Source organism: Aethalodelphis obliquidens, unplaced genomic scaffold (genome assembly GCF_003676395.1).
Source record: "Aethalodelphis obliquidens isolate GAN/ISIS:26980383/991018 unplaced genomic scaffold, ASM367639v1 scaffold118, whole genome shotgun sequence".
NCBI classification, from domain to species: Eukaryota; Metazoa; Chordata; class Mammalia; order Artiodactyla; family Delphinidae; genus Aethalodelphis; species Aethalodelphis obliquidens.
Genome location: NW_020838062.1, coordinates 2480768 through 2493048, shown reverse-complemented (window position 1 = coordinate 2493048; position 12281 = coordinate 2480768). Strand labels below are relative to the sequence as shown.

General features: G+C 47.9%; 1 pseudogene; it reads left to right on the top strand.

Annotated features, from left to right (window-relative positions):
• Positions 1-8811: 8811 nt before the first annotated feature.
• On the top strand, positions 8812-11294 carry LOC113615515 (paraneoplastic antigen-like protein 5; annotated as a pseudogene).
• The last annotated feature ends 987 nt before the right edge of the window (positions 11295-12281 follow it).

The window sequence follows — 12281 nt, the reverse complement described above, 5'->3', positions numbered from 1 at the left end:
AAACAAGGGTCAACAAACAACACACAAGAATGACAAGAACTGTGAAGAACATCAATTAGGGGGGTGTTTGGGAGTGATGGGTGGGTAATTTCAGTGAGACTATGGTTGATACGAGACTTGGATGACAAGAAGGACTGAGCCGTGTGAAGGTTGTTGATAGGAAGAGCATCCACAGGTAAAAGGAATAGCATGTGCAAATTCCCTGTGGTAGGAACCAACTGGGCATATTCTAGGATCAAAAGGAAAATGCTGGAAAGCAGTAAGCCAAGGGAAAAGGAGCCACACTAGCTGGGCACTGAAATTAAGTCTGAAGGACACGGTCTAACTTTTTTGTTCATTTTTTATTAATATACATTTATTGTTTTATTAGTGATAATGATTATAACCAACTTCTTAAATATTCTTGTAACAATTTTATCTGTTAGATGCTACCAACTTTTTTTCTTATTTACCTTCCACATTTTATTATGAAAACTTTGCAACATACAGATCAATTGAAAGATTTGCACGCATATACTAATCACCAATATTCTACAATTAGCATTATGCTACACCTGCTTGATTGCATGGTCATCCTTATTTAACTGATCCATTTCAAAGTATCAGTAAGTTGCAGACATACAAGCACACTTCACCCCTTAACACTTCAGCACGCATAGCATTACCTAGAGATCAATACCTGTTTACTGGGGGGTTTTTTTGTTGTTTTTGGAGGTAAAATTTACATACAGTGAAATGTGCAAGTCTTAAGTGCCCCATGCAGTGACTTTTGACAAATGCATACACCAAGCTGTTGTCAGGATACTGAACATTATCAACACCCCAGAAATCTCCTTTGTGCCCATTCCCAGTCAGCTCCCACCACAATTCCACACAGAGGCAACCGCTGTTCTAAACTTTTTCCATCTTAGATTACTTTCGCCTATTTGAGAACTTCATATGGATGGAATCATATGGTATGTACTATTTTGTGTCTGGTTTCTTTCATTCAGTATGACGATTTTGAGATTTATCTATGTTGTTTAATGTATTGCTTCTTTCCTTTAATAACTGAATAGTATTCCATTATCTGGATATATTCCAGTTGGTTTTTATTCATTCACCAGTTTATGATCTGGTCTCTTTTCGTTTTGGAGTATTATAAATAAAGCTACTGTGAACATTCGTGTACAAGTTTGTGTAGACATATGCTTTCATTTAGTTGGGTAACTACCTAGAAAGGGAATTGCCACATCATAGTAGAGTTGTTTTATAAGAAACTGCCAGAATATTCTCCAAAGTGGTTGTACGATTTATGTTCCCACAGATATGTATGAGAGTTCCTTTTCCTTCCAATCCTCCTCTGTATTTGGGGTTGTAAGCCTTTATTTTTAGCCATTTAAGTGGGTGTGAAGTGGTAACTCATTGTGATTTTAATTATCATCTCCCTGATGACTAATCATGTTGCGTGTGATGTTTTTATGTGTCTGTTCAAATAGCTTGCCCACATTTATGCGTTATTTGTCTTTTTATTATTTACTTGTAGGTGTATTTTTTTAAAAAAAGCAGCTCTTTTGAGGTATATTTGACAAACAATAACCTGGACATGTTTAAGCTGTACTATCTGATAAGGTTTGACATATATATGTTCATGAAACCACCACCACAATCAAGGCAATTAAGGATATCCATTACTCTCAAAGTTTCCTTGTGTCCTTTTCTCTTATCTTTTCTTCTCCCTCTTGTCCTCAAGCAACCACTGATCTGCTTTCTCTCACTATAGGGTGGTTTGCATTTTCTAGAGTTTTATGTAAATGGAATCGTATAATAAGGGTACTTTTGTATCTGGCTCCTTTCACCCAACAAAATTATTTTGAGATTTATCCATATTGTTGTATGTATCAACAGTTCACTCCTTTCTATTGCTGAATAATATTCCATTGCATTAACGTACCATAGTGGGTTTATTCATTCATTGGTCGATGGACATTTGGGTAGTTTCCAGTTTGGGGCAACTATAAATAAAGCTTCTGTGAACATTTGTGTACAAACCTTTATATGGACATACATTTCCTTCTACCTTGGGTAAATACCAAGGAGTGGTATGGCTAGATAATATAGTAGAGGTATGTTTAACTTTCGAAAAAAACTACGAAATCGTTTTCCAAAATGGTTGTACCATTTTACATTCCCACCAACAGTGTAGGAGAGCTCCAGTTGTTTCCTATCCTTGTCAATACTTGGTATAGCCAGTCTTAATTTTAGCCATGCTGATAGGTATGTAGTGTAATCTCATTATGATTTTAATCTGAACTTCCCTGACTAGTGATATTGATGTCAGCCGTCTGTTACTCTTCTTTGGTGAAGTGTCTACTTAAACCTTTTGCCCATTTTACAGTGTTATTATCAGGTTGTTTGTCTTCTTATTAAGTTGCAAACGCTCTTTATATATTCGGAATACAAGTCTTTTGTCAGGTGTATGCTTTGCAAACATCTTATCCCGGTCTGTAGCTTGTCCTTTGAAGAGCACAAATTCTAAATTTTGATGAAGTTAAATTTATCAATCTGCTCTTTTATGGATTGTGATTTTGGTGTCATATCTAAGACATCTTTGTCTAACCCAAGGTCACAAAGATCTTGTTTTCTTTTAAAAGTTGTATGGTTCTAGGTTTTATATTTACTTAGGTTTCTGATCCATTTTGAGTCAATTTTTGTGTGTTTTGTGAGATATGGGTCAAAGTTCATTTTTGTGCATGTGGATATCCAATTATTTCATCATCATTTGTTGAAAAGACTATCTCTACTGTAATTTTTTGCCTATATCAAAGATCAGTTTTCCAGAAATTTGTGGATTCAGGGCTGTCTATACTGTTCTATTGATGTATTTTCTATCTTTATACCAATAACATGAAGCTTTGATTAGTGTTTTGTAATAATCTTTGGAATCAGATAGTGTAAGTTCTATAACTTTGTTCTCAGTGTTGTTTTAACTAGTCTAGGTTTTTTTGCATTCCCAAAAATGGGATTTGGGGATTTTGATCGGTACTGGTTTAAATTCTGTAGATCAATTTGGAGAGAATTGACATCTTTTCACCAATATTGAGTTCTTTGAGCCATAAACTAGGTCTCTCTCCATTTATTTTGGTCTATAGTTTCTCTCACCAATATTTGGTATTTTTCAATGCACTGTTCTTTCATATCTTTTGCCAGATTTGCTCCTAAGTACTGTACATTTTTGATGCTATTGTGAGTGGTATTGTTTTTAAAAATTTTAATTTCTGATTGATCATTGCTAGCATACAGGAATACAATTGATTTCTGTATATTGATCTTATATCCTGCAGCCTGCTAAACTCCCATATTAGTTCTAGCAACTTTTCTATAGATTCCATTGCATTTTCTAAATAGATAATCTTGTCATGTGTGAACAAAGACAGTTTACTTCTTCCTTTCCAGTCTGGATGCTGTTTACTTCTTTTTCTTGCCTAATTTCCCAGGCTTGAACCTCCAACACAGTGTTGAATAGAAAGTGTAAGAGTGGGGCTTCCCTGTCTTCATTCTGATTTTAGGCGGAAAGCACTCAGTCTTTCACCACTAAGGACGATGTTAGCTGTAGGTTTTTTTATAGATGTCAGTTATCAGGTTGAGGAAGTTCCCTTCTATTCCTAGTTTACTGGGAGTTTTTTAATTTTATTTTATCATGACTGGATGTTGGATTCTGTCAAATGTTTTTTCTGCATGTATTGAGAATATTGCTGTAGTCAGAATGTATCCCCCCGCCCCCCCCCAAAATCATATGCTGAAATCTTAACTCCCAAAGGTGACGGTATTAGGAGGTGGGGCCTTTGGGAAGTATTTAGGTCCCAATGGGATCAATGCCCTTATAAAACAGGCTCCAGATATGCCTTGCTCCTTTGGCATGTGAGGACCTAGCAAGAAGTTGCTGGCTATTAACTAGGAAGCGAGCCCTCACCAGGGTACAACCATGTTGGCACCTTGATCTTGGACTTCCAGCCTCCAGAACTGTGAGAAATGAATTTCTGTTGTTTATCAGCCACCCAGTGTGTGGTATTTTGTTATACCAGCCTGAATAGACTAAGAGATATGTCATATTGTTTTTATTTTTGTTAATCTGCTGAGTTATGTTGATAAAATTTCAAATGTTTAAACTAAACTTGTATTCTTATTATAGACTACTTAGTCATAATATGTTATCATTTTTGTATCTTGTTGAACTCCATTTGCTAAAATTTTGTCTAGAATTTTTGCATGTATGTTCATGAAACACATCAGTCTGTAGTTTTCTTTTATATGATGTCTTTGAATGGTTTTGATATAAAGCTAGTGCTGGCCTCATTGAATAAGTTGGAAGTATTCTTTCCTCCTCACGTCTATGGAAGAGTTTGTGTAGTATTGACATTATTTCTTCCTTAAGTAATTTGTAGAATTTGATATTCCCGCTTGCATATTTGCTTACATGTGAGGGCAGGCTGCAGAGGATGTCATGCTGGGTGGCTAAAACTTCAGAGACCCAGAGGACACAGTTCAGGGTGACCACAGTGGAGGGAAAGTGAGAAGGAAAACCCTGGACAGGAAAGAACCAGAGGCACGGAACCCAACTTTGGCATATAAACTCTGCTCAAATCTCTGGTGACACTGGGATGTGTATGTACAGGGCAGACTCTAAGAAAATAACTGAGCAGAGATATCAGATGACGTTCAACACGGGAGACAGAGTTTGGAGTCTGAGTTTAGCTAAGTTAACTGGCTGCTAATGCAGCAGCAGCAGCAGCAGCAATAACACCTCTTTGGAGAAATATAACAGAAAGCAAGAAGCCAGAGCCACTAGAACACATTATTGACAATGTCCAGGATATGATGCTTAATTACTAGACGAAACAAGAAAATGTGATGACACTCAAGAAAAAAAACATTCAAGGGAAACTGACCCTGATATCATAATTCACAGACAATATTTTTCAAGCAGCTATTATAAATATGCTTAAGGACATAAAGCATGCTCATAATTATATTTTACAGTGATATATATGCCTCATTAACACATAATATAACAGTATCTAAAACTGGTCTACCAACTGTCTAATTTTGAGGTAATGCTATTTTTAGTAAATATTTCTAGATATCTGCAGTAACTATAATGGGATATAGAAATATTTATTTTTGTTGGTGATGAAGTAACATGTACTGCTAATAGTACTGTGGTTTGCTGTCCACATTCATAATTGAAGGAAATGCTATATTTTAGTTGCTTGAGTAAAAATAAATATGAATTTTCCCCCATCCAAGTTTACAGATTCCTTGAGTTCTTAATGTCAGGTTTAGATCTTAAGGTCACAGATACTATTTTTCCCAGTAAAACCAAAAACCATGTCTGGCATATAATAGGTGCTCAAAAATATTTCTTAAATAAATGAATAACCAGTCTGGTGGTTAAGGGATTAAAATTTGTTCCCTAGTCTTTCACATCCATCTTAATAATGAACTGACGGGCTTCCCTGGTGGTGCAGTGGTTAAGAATCCACCTGCCAATGCAGGGGACACGGGTTCGAGCCCTGGTCAGGGAAGATCCCACATGCCGTGGAGCAACTAAGCCCGTGTGCCACAACTACTGAGCCTGTGCTCTAGAGCCTGTGCGCCACAACTACTGAAGCCCTCATGCCTAGAGCCCGTGCTCTGCAACAAGAGAAGCCACCACAATGAGAAGCCCACACACCGCAATGAAGAGTAGCCCCCGCTTCCTGCAAAAGCCCGCGCGCAGCAACGAAGACCCAACGCAGCCAAAAATAAATAAATAAATTTATTTAAAAAAATAATGAACTGATATCAAAAGCTACTATTTGATGATTGTTTGCTATGTACCAGGCACTGTTTTATAAATACTATCTTATCTTATTCTTACAATGACTCTGAGGCATGTACTATTATTACTCCCATTCTCTTGTTACAGAAACTGGACCGGGATGGCAGGAGGTCTGCGGGAGACTTTCTGACACCAGCAGGTAACCCCTTTTTCTTGGCATGGAAGGAGAATGATTTAACAGCCTCTCAATAGTACGTTCTAATTAAGTAAGGCATGTTCAGGTCTGTGTTCTCCTTCTCTGATATAGGAAATATCTGGACTTAAAGGTAATCTTTAATTTAACATTTTTGTCTGCTTTTAATATTTTTATTAAAACGTTATCGAAAAGCCTCTTCTTCTGTGTCCCGAATAAAGCAAAAGAAATCTATTCTGTCACCAGATGACCACAACTTCTGGTCCGAAAAGTGACCACAGGCTTCAGAGCCTTGGTACTCCAAGCGTAGTCAGGGATCTGCAGCATGGGAGTCACCTAGCTTTCGAGAAACGCAGAACCTCAGTCCCACCCCAGTCCTCCTGAATCAGAACTTTCATTTTTACCAAGATCTACCAGATTTGCAGACTTCCAGTGCGATAACCTGAGCTCCCCCCACGCCGTTCTCTGGAACAGCGAGTTAAGAGTCCCGCGGGCCCCAAGGAAAATGTTCCAGTCTTCCTTCTGTGGAAGAAATTTTCTTTGGAAAAGGGTGGGAAGCAGTTTGGGTACTAGGCGGGCAGTACTAGGTGGGTAGTACTAGGCTGTGAAGTCCAGGGAATAATGGGAGAATGTAATCCTTTGAAAGTTGTCGGTCTCTTGGTGAATACGAAAATTTTTCCTGCCCTTGCATTTTTCCCGGAAGCAGCTGTATTTCTGCTGTCCGCCTCTAGAAAACAGAACAATTAAAAAAAAAAAAACGATCAGGATTTCATTTAGTAAGCACCCACCGGGCCTTTACTTTTGCACCCGGCCCTGCGCTGACCTCTTGGAATATTCAAACAGGGAGAGCGACTGGTGACTGTCACGCCACAGCTCCCGCTCAATGGGGAACAGACATGCTAAACAAGAGCCAAGATGGCTGCTGGGCCTGGCGTGGCACGTGGTGGGTCTGGCGGTCTCCTTCCAGGGACCAGCCTAGGAATTGCAGGGGACCCTATTGCACACCTAACCCCGCTCACAGTCCAAGGCTGGATTCTGTCCAGCTCTGCAGTTTAAGGTGCCCCGGTTTAATTCGAACTCCGTCCTCCTAGTTGCGCACACTGACGCAGGGCGGGGCGAGGTCTCCCCCTTCCGAGGGGAAATGGTGGGCGCCACGCTGCTAGGGCGCAGCCGCGAGTGGGCCGTGTGCAGCTCTGCTGGGCGGGAAGCGGGGGCGGGGGGGCGGGGAGTTTGTAGCCCGACAGCCCCTTTCCACGGGCTCCCGGCCCAGTGTGCACCGCGCGAGCCGTGGTTCCGGACGCGTGGTGGTCGTGGTGTACAGGCGCTTCGGCCTGTAGGCACCTCCAGCAGGTACTGGTTGGGACTCGGGCACAGAGAGCCATCCAAACCACGTGGGGTTCCGCACAATGACCCTTGCCATCTCCCTTGGCGTCCCAGGGATTGGTGGCTACAGGTTTCCCCTGAAAATGGGATCCCACTGCACCAGGCATTGGCACCGCATCCATTCCGTGCCATTTCCAGGCACCGCGACCAGCCTAGGAATTGCAGGGGAACCTATTCCACACCTAACCCTGCTCACAGCCATTGCGGTCAGGACTAGTGGCTCTGGGCCTTATCCTAGAGGGAAAGTGCCTTCAGCCCTTCCTCCCCTGGCCTCCACCAACTTCCACTGACCACGTGTATTCCTGCTCTGGAATGAGGGACGTTTGAGGTAGCAGGTGTGTGAGGGGTCGTGGGGACTTAGGGAGGAGGGTTTAGGTATGGGTGGGGGCAACAGGGGAATGAGGGCGGGAGGCTTGGGGACAGTAGTTGGACTTGAGTGAGGCCAGGGCTTGGGACGGGGATGATGCTTGGGAAGGGGGGGGACATGGCTTGAGTGGGGGCAGGGATTTGGCTTGGGTGGGGGCAGGGCTTTGTTAGGGATCGGACTTGAGTGGGGGATGGGACATGGGAAGGGGTGGGGCTCGGTGGGGGCAGGGATCGGACTTCCGTAAGCGTGGGGCTTGGCGTCAGGGGCTGGGCTTAGGTGGGGGTGGCGCTTGGGTGGGGGTGGGACTTGGAGGGGGGACAGGGATCAAACTTCCGTGAGGGGAGGCTTGGCGTCAGGGGTGGGGCTTAAGTCCTCCGTCGTGCATCAGTGGGGACAGAGTTTGAGGGAGGGGGTGGATTGGAGGGTGGGGCAATAATCATACCATAGGAACCCTCCCGTACTAGCACTGTATACCAGTTGAGAAGTTTCTTTTGTTTTTTTTTTGAATTTTTGAATTTTATTTATTTTTTTTACAGTAGGTTCTTATTAGTCATCCATTTTATACACATCAGTGTATACATGTCAATCCCAATGGCCCAGTTCATCACACCACCACCCCCCGCCCCCTGAGCAGTTTCCTGTATCCCTGTACCAGAGTGCCTCTGTAGGCTCAGAATTGGCACAGCCTGAGCAGGGCCGTGTGAGGTAGAACCGTAGCAAAGCACCTCTGCCTCGCCTTGGACAGATGCAGTGAGGCAGTACCACCTCCCCAGCACCGGGAGCTGCCTCTGGGCAGAGCTAGAGGGCAGGTCTAGTGTTGCGTGTGGGTGGAATCCCCGTATCTGCACTGCCGGTGGGTCCCTAGTCAGCATGGTGAACAGCTGTGACGTAGACGTATGTCGGGAGAGGCTTCTGTAACTTCCTGGCAAAAAGCTGGAGGGGTGGGGTTGCCTGCCAGGGTTTCCAGGGTCTACAGGGTGGGGTCACACCTAGGGTGAGGGTTGTCTGTTTCAGCAGTGCGGCACTGTAGACCCTTTTTGGGTCCCTTTTCTGTCCTTGATTCTAGCTTCCACACAATTTGAAACGGTAGGCTACTGTTTTGCAGCACGTGATCCTTGCCGCCCACCCCCCATGTCCCCTCCCCTCCAGGGACAACAGGACACTTCTTTGGTTGGAGGCCAGTGACATCCCCTGTTGCTCCTTAACCTTTACCACATAGCACCCCTCTGCGATGGAAACCCATGGTCCCCGCCGTTCTCAGTATCCACGGCGACACTGCAGCTTGTCACACGTTCTCCACACCCACCAGTTTCATTGCCTTGTGCAGAGAGAGCTCCAACCATCTTTCTCATTTGTCAGACATTCTCTGAGAAAGGAGGGAACTCACATCTCCGTCCTCCAACCTTTGCCCCAGAGAAGTGGGTACCGGGTGCCCTGGGCCTGAACAGCCCTGAGGCAGGGAGTGGGACAGCCTGCTGTCCTCTCCCGTTTGGCGGGCTTTGTCAGGCCCCTCCTCCTGACGCTGACCTTTTCACCACAGGCACCTGCAGTACACACAGAGGAGTCCTTGGACTTTGAGGAGGAGTGCACGGCAAGCCGAGGTCAGCAGGGAGGGGAGCTTGGCCTAAAGACACGTCTCCAGCAAATGACTGGGGAAGCCCTGAAAAGCAGGGCCTGGATCTCTGTGACCAGAAGTGGGGGTAGTGCGTGGGCTTTTAGTCGGGGTGGGAGGGTGCGCGTGAATGATGCTGTCACCCCATTTGCATTATAGGCTGTGCAAACCCGGAACGATTCTGCCTCCATACTCGGCGTTGGCTCAGAATTCCCTGAGTCCCGCTCAAACTCTGTGAGCTGACTACTGCCCCTAGTGTTAGATCAGTCCATAGACAGTGGGAGCAATGCCTGTGAATCTGTTGGAGGATTGGTGCAAGGGCATGGACCTGGACCCCAGGAAGGCCCTGCTGATCGTGGGCGTCCCTGTGGAGTGTAGTGAAGAGGAAATTAAAGAGACCCTGAAGGCGGGCTTACAGCCCCTGTGTGCCTACAGCGTGCTGGGCAGAATGTTCAGAAGGAAAGACAGCTCTAAGGCAGTTCTCATTGGATTGGCCGCCCAGGTCAATTACGCTACGGTGCCGAGTCAGATCCCAGGAAAGGGAGGTACCTGGGAAGTGGTGGTGAAGCCCCGTAGCCCAGATGATGAACTTATCAACAGACTGAACCACTTCCTGAAAGCTGAGGGCCGGAGAATGGTAGATGTGGTCAAAACCCTGGGGTATATCACTCGCCCTGAGGAGGGACAGCCAAAAGGCTTGGCCCAAGTCAGGCCGCCAGACCCGCAGCCTCTGCAAGAAAGCATGTGGTACCGAAAACTGAAGGTGTTTTTGGGAAGCACTTCCCCAGGCCCGGGCGAAGAGAACTTTGAAGCCTGGCTAGAGCAGGTGACTCAGATGATGCGGATGTGGCGGGTGTCTGAGGTAGAGAAGCAGCGGCGTTTGCTGGAAAGCTTGCGCGGCCCTGCCCTGTCCATCGTGCGGATGCTCCGGGCCAACAGTGGCTCCATGACCGTGGTGCAGTGCCTGGACGCCCTGAAGTAGATCTTCGGGAATAAAGAGAACTATAGAACCGCATGCTTTCAGTTGCTCCAGACCTTGCAGAAGCCCGGAGAGAAAGTCTCTGCCTTCTTGCTGCGGCTAGAGCCCGTGCTGCAGAACGCTGTGCGGCACAGCCCCTTGCCAGTGAGAAGTGCAGACATGATTCGCCTGAAATACATCCTAGCCCAGGCCCACGTGAGCACCAGCCTCCGGGACAAGCTCATGGTCTTGGATCAGCGAGGCTGTGCGCCCCCCTTCCTGGAGTTGATGCAGCTCGTTCGAGACGTGGAGGAGTGGCAGACCGCCGCGGCAGTGACCAGGGAGAAGCAGAGGCAGGTAGGTTTGTGCATGGCCACTGGAGACGTGGGACTGGCCTGGAGAACCACAGCTCACAGCTGCCAATGCCAAGGCCAGCCCCAAAGCCTGCCACCTGGGAGCAGCCCTGAGTGGCCAGCCCCGGCCTGGGTGAGGGGCAGCTGCAGATGGCTGCCACCCACACTGGCCTGCGAGTCGTTAGGGGCCACTCCAGGTGCCTGGGCCTCCCTCCTGAGAGGGGACCCCTATTCATCATCCCCTGGGGCAGGTTGCTCCCTGTACTGGCAAGCCCAAATGTGTCCCTGTAGGCCCCAGAAGGACCCACGTGTCAGGGGAAACCCCCAGCCCCCGCTCCCCTCCCCCCAACACACACACCCTAGCCATCGTCCCCCCGCAGAGCCCTGAGGTGCGCCACGTGCCAGCCAAGGCTCTGGTCTCTGTGGGCCAGTGTCGTGAGCTCAACGTGTGCTTTCTGGGCATAGATTCAGGCCCAGCGCTGCCTGTTGTTGTGGAAATGTGCATGTGTTCTCCTCTGAGCAGTTCCCCCAACCCCTGCGCGGCGTGGAGACCCCGAGCCCAGTCCCAGGAGCCGGCGGGAAGGACGGGATGGACGAGGTCACAGCCAGCGCCCACCCCAGGACCTGAAGCCCACCTGCGACCTTCAGAAGGAAGACCTTGACCAGGGCTGCAGGAGGTCTGCAGGAGGACCCCAGGGCTTGTGTTCTGCTGGGCCACCCCATTGTTCCTCGGGACTCCACGTCCCCGGCTCAGTGGCGTGCGCCCTGCTGTGGGACTGTCCTGTGCCCGCCATAGGGCAGGGCCAGGCCCCGGGCATGTGGGCCAGAAATGGAGGGTCTGCCCTGGGGGGAGCGGGCATGGCCGGCGCCCATCTTCCTGGCGAGAGGCCACCCGCGGGGCCCTCAGGAAGGGAGACTGTGGGGGGATGGAGGGCCGCCGGGTGGGGTGTAGCGGAGGCACCTTTTTGAGGACCCTGGTGGGGCCGGGACCCGTGAGCTCCGGTGGCCGTTAGAAGTTCCTCTGTGTGTTGTTATGCCCTCTGTTCAATGGTTTCAGTCAATGTTTCTCTTTAATAAATTTCCCTGAACGTTTCATCTGAGTTTGGCCTCTGCTGTGGGCAATGGCGTGAAGGGGCTGCTGTGGTGGGGTCAGGGTTGGGGGCAGCAGCAGTGGCCTGGCACCCCGAGTCGGCACGGAGGTACGGTCCGGGCAGGGTCCAAGAGGGTCCATGTGGTCTCCTCGGCTGGATGGAGCCGGGCGGCAGGGCCTTGTGGGCACGGGCCATGGCTGGTTGGGTCCCCGGGAATCTCGGGGGGTCCCCGGGAACCAGTGGGTTCGGTGTCAGGGGGAGGGGGAGGGACGGCAGGCAGGACTGGAAGCTCCAGGATCCCTGGCAGCTCTGTGGGGGCTCGGGGCACCCAGAGAGTTCAGAGGCGTCACGTGTGCCCTCCCAAGGACCAGCCGGCCACAGAAGGGTCCGGGCGTGAGGTCAGAGGCCCCTGCCAGGAACACAGTGCAGGATTCCGGGGTGGGGGTTATTTGCCCACCTGCCTGAGATCCGTCTACCCCTGCCGTCCCGCAGCGGCCTGCCCTGGTCTAGGCGCTGAGGGACGT